Below are 4061 nucleotides of genomic sequence, written 5' to 3' on the forward strand. Positions count from 1 at the left end.
GGAAGTGCACCCAGAAAAATATTCCGAAAAGGTTTGTGTCCAGAAAGCAAAACTATTCACCAGCCCAAAATATTTATAATAATAAATAAACAAATAAATAAATGAATTAACTTAAATAAAATAGCTATCAGTGGCGTTAAGTCGCTCCAGAAAGGGGAACTGAGTCGGGGGGGTCAACCGTCAACCCATATAAATTTGGTGTCCAAAGAAAGTTCTACTGGCCCCTCCTGGCCATACAGTGGTACAACAGCTTTGCGTAATATTGAAGCGAAAGAAAGAAGAATATTTGGGTAACACTTTATTTGAAGGAGTGTGCATAAGACTGACATGACACTGTTAAAAACATTACATAACATCTGTCATGAACATAAAGAAGTCTTTATGAATGTTTATGACTATTTTCATGAAGTGTCATTCGGTAAATAGTTACACTTTTAATACAAAGTTGCTCTAAAAGTTGCATTGAAAGTCTGTTAAAAATGCCAACTTTGCATTAAATTATCATAATTTACAAAATCATGCAAAGACGGCATTTTTAATGGATTTTAATGCAACTTTTAGAGCAACTTTGCATTAAAAGTGTCATTATTTACCGAATGGCACTTCATGACAACCGTCATAAACATTCATAAAGACTTCTTTATGTTCATGACAGGTGTTATGTCATGTTTATGACACTGTCATGTCAGTCTTATGCACACTCCTTCAAATAAAGTGTTACCTCAACCTTTAAACAATGCTTTAAACTTCTCGAGAACTTTATTCCTATCCTGTGTTTTTCTTGTTCTTCATAATGCTGTTTATTCGCAAAKAAAATAAAATAAAGGTATTATTCCTACACCATATGACTGACATAAAAATTAATACACAAAAAGCATTGCACCGAAAGAAAACTTATTAACAAACGTACAAAACACTATTCATATTTTAAAAATGAATGTTAGATCTTTTCTTAAAAAAATAATAAATCTAATCAATTGTGCAACAATAGACTTTAAGGTATCGCTATTTTTCATTGCACTCTATAGAACGGCAGCATTAAACAAATCCAGAAATTTTGTCATAGGTTTTGGATTTAGTATAACGCTCTAACGTGGTTATTTTTGATATGTGCTACTCAGTGCATTTTATGCATTACAGGGATTATATCTAAGCAGCTAAAAATAACGTTTCTCAACATCAAATCTAGAATATAAAGGCAAACTAATTAGAAAAAAAAGACACTTGCAAAAAAATAGTATCTACATTATAGTAGTGTTGTAGTTCTGGTAAAAAGATTAAAGTGAGARGGATAACAAGTCTCAAAATACTCACCAAGTACATGCATACAAACGAGAACAATGTGATTTTTTTTTTTCATTTTGTCTAAATGAAATGTTTAATGTCATGGTGCAATCTTGCATCTCAAGACCGGCACAACGTTTTTGATCATCTCTCATTTATGTCTGCTTTTGGAGTCGTTCTCTAGCTTCATGGTGGTTGTTTGCTAGCACGGTGTTCAACAACGACCATCTCTGCGCTGTGGCATTCGTCATACCAAACAAGCCAAGAGAACAGACTTTGCACTCTTTTATTTTCAAGATTAGCTGTAAGAAATTATATGCATAACACAATGTATGACAATGCAGTTCCAAATTTATTGCAAATGTAACCTTATAACAATTTCATAATAGATATACAAATAAATGCATCTGTAAAAGTTTACTTTAATATTAGTTCAATTACTTCATTTAATTTATCCAATGATGTGCATATTACCTATTCTGACATGAATATATAATGCATAAGTCTATTATACAGGTATAAATACCCGAACAGAGCTTTTTAACATAATTATGTTTACTGGTGTAACAGCAGGAACATCAGGCGTTCTCAGTCTCTGGGTGCAGAGGTTGGTGAGCCAGCCGTCAAACGCTGCCGTACGTGAATGTAGGCCTCTTTCACAGGAAATACATTGACTGCCCACACACACTATCAGTTCTAACCAACATGAATGCCCTCATTACATTCTGTTGCACCTGAGCACAACAAAAGGAACATTCCCACAACTAACGTTACTAATTGCACTTGTTTTCAGGAAGTATGAAAACATCTGCTGTGAAAAAGGCCGTTTTATGGGACGTTCTGAGCTGGACACCGGAAACTGTGCAAAACTGGAAAGTGTTCAAATTAAGACTTTTAGTACCCGGTTTATAAATTTGTGTCAAAAACACCTGCCATCCAATTCATGTGGTTATTTCATCGCAGTGAAACATCCAACATAATTTCCAATATGTAAATTATCTTTTGAGAGTGAGTTGACCACAGTTCCAGCATCCAGTCAGAAATTTAACGTCAGGAGCCACAGTTCCGCGCAGGTGCCCCTGATGACGTCCCTGCTGCCGCTGCACCGTCGACGACTCCTTCATCGTGTCCCGGGTTCAGGGCAGCAGTTGAGGAAGACTTTGATCTTCGCTCCTTTTTGCTTTGAGCTACAAGTGAAAAACAAKCGAGATATGACATGTTATGACAGACAAACATAGCAAAGAAAAAAATAATTCTCAAACATATGCATATAAGATAACATAAGAATTTTACATGCATGCTAAACAAGTGACCCATTTAAGATTAGGATTTTTWAAAAATGATGGTCTTCTTTGAAGGCTCAGTTTAAGGATACAGAARATCAGCTTTGATGTCAGTTTCTTACCTTTTGCACTACATGGTGTACGGATGGGTTTCTCTTCCTGCTCTGCCTCAGAAACAGAACCYCTGATCTTCCTCACCACGTAGGCGCAAGCTACAATGTAAGAAGTACAAATATGTATTTTTTAAAATAGTAATTTAAGCATACAATAATTGTCAGCAAGGTTTCCAGGGCTTACTTTTTTATGAAAATTTTGCTCACAGTTTTACACCTATTTAACTCAGTTTAGGTCAGTGAGATTCTTTATTTTATTTTTTTATTTTTTCAAAACATTTCTACACCTTACTTCAATAAACAAGTTAACCAACAAGGAAACACACTGTACTCCCAGTGCTCGGGTTACAGTATGACAGAGAAAAGCTGAGTCATTCCATATTTGTTCTCCACAATGAAAAAAAATATGTTAAGTTAAATTTGAACCATATAATTAAGCCGTTTGTAAACACACCATTTAAACGGTGCCTTTACTACGGTCGACATAAAATGCGATTAGACCGCGCAAATCAGGCTTAAAAAGGGCAGAAAAGCAAACTGGGAGCGGAGAGGAGCACTTCCTTGTTTTATCGTCCGAGGAGGAACATTTTACCAGCACGAAAATCCAACGTCAAWACGCGATAACTTATTTCACTTCATCAAATTTTAAATCATATTAAATACACATAATTGAATTGTAAAGAATTTAAACGTATTTTAGCTTCTAAACAAAAAAGCTTCAAAACGTAAATCTTGGTGCTAAAGACAAATTGTAAACAGAAAGCTGCTTTTCTTCCGGGCGTGGCCATGAATTTATACACGAATAATTTAAAAAAAAATACCTTTTACCAGCAGTCAGACCATTAGTCTTTGGTGTTGTACGCTGCAGTTTCGATGAACTTCAGAGTCGCAGTTGTCAGAGACTTGTTTACCCTCTTTCAGTTCAKCTGTTTTACAATTTCGTCTTCCCGAATGTGTCAATATAAATACTGGCGCTTCATAGAAGAAATACAGCCAATCATAGACTGAGAATAACACTAGAGGCGGAGCTTAATAAATCCAATATGATTGTGATTGGCTGGGTCGTTTCGCAACGTCAGACACAACAATGATATTTAAAGAGATACACCGCTAATACATAATCGGTATTGATGAACCGTGGACTCTGTGGGGAAGTCATATAAACTGTTACACAATGTTARCATCTACGTGTTCTATAATTATCTAGTGTATCTAAAAATCTAGAAGATAAAAAAAAAAACTTAATTGGTACTCGTTACAGTTGTTCAAAGAATGATACAGGCAAAAAAAAATGAGGTAGTGACTTTTTTTTTTCTTTTACTGTCTAATTCTTTGTGTTAAGTTACCCCTGAACAGTGGTGGGAACTTAAGTACAATGTTC

General features: G+C 35.1%; 1 long non-coding RNA gene across 1 annotated transcript; it reads right to left on the reverse strand.

Moving 5' to 3' along the window:
* Positions 1–1554: 1554 nt before the first annotated feature.
* On the reverse strand, positions 1555–3645 carry LOC103479530 (uncharacterized). Its single transcript, XR_535957.2, has 3 exons — positions 3502–3645; positions 2690–2779; positions 1555–2471 (listed from the first exon to the last, which is right to left on the reverse strand). It is a non-coding gene; the product is annotated as an uncharacterized LOC103479530 (long non-coding RNA).
* Between the last annotated feature and the right edge of the window lie 416 nt (positions 3646–4061).

This window comes from Poecilia reticulata, linkage group LG2 (assembly GCF_000633615.1).
Source record: "Poecilia reticulata strain Guanapo linkage group LG2, Guppy_female_1.0+MT, whole genome shotgun sequence".
Taxonomy (NCBI): Eukaryota; Metazoa; Chordata; class Actinopteri; order Cyprinodontiformes; family Poeciliidae; genus Poecilia; species Poecilia reticulata.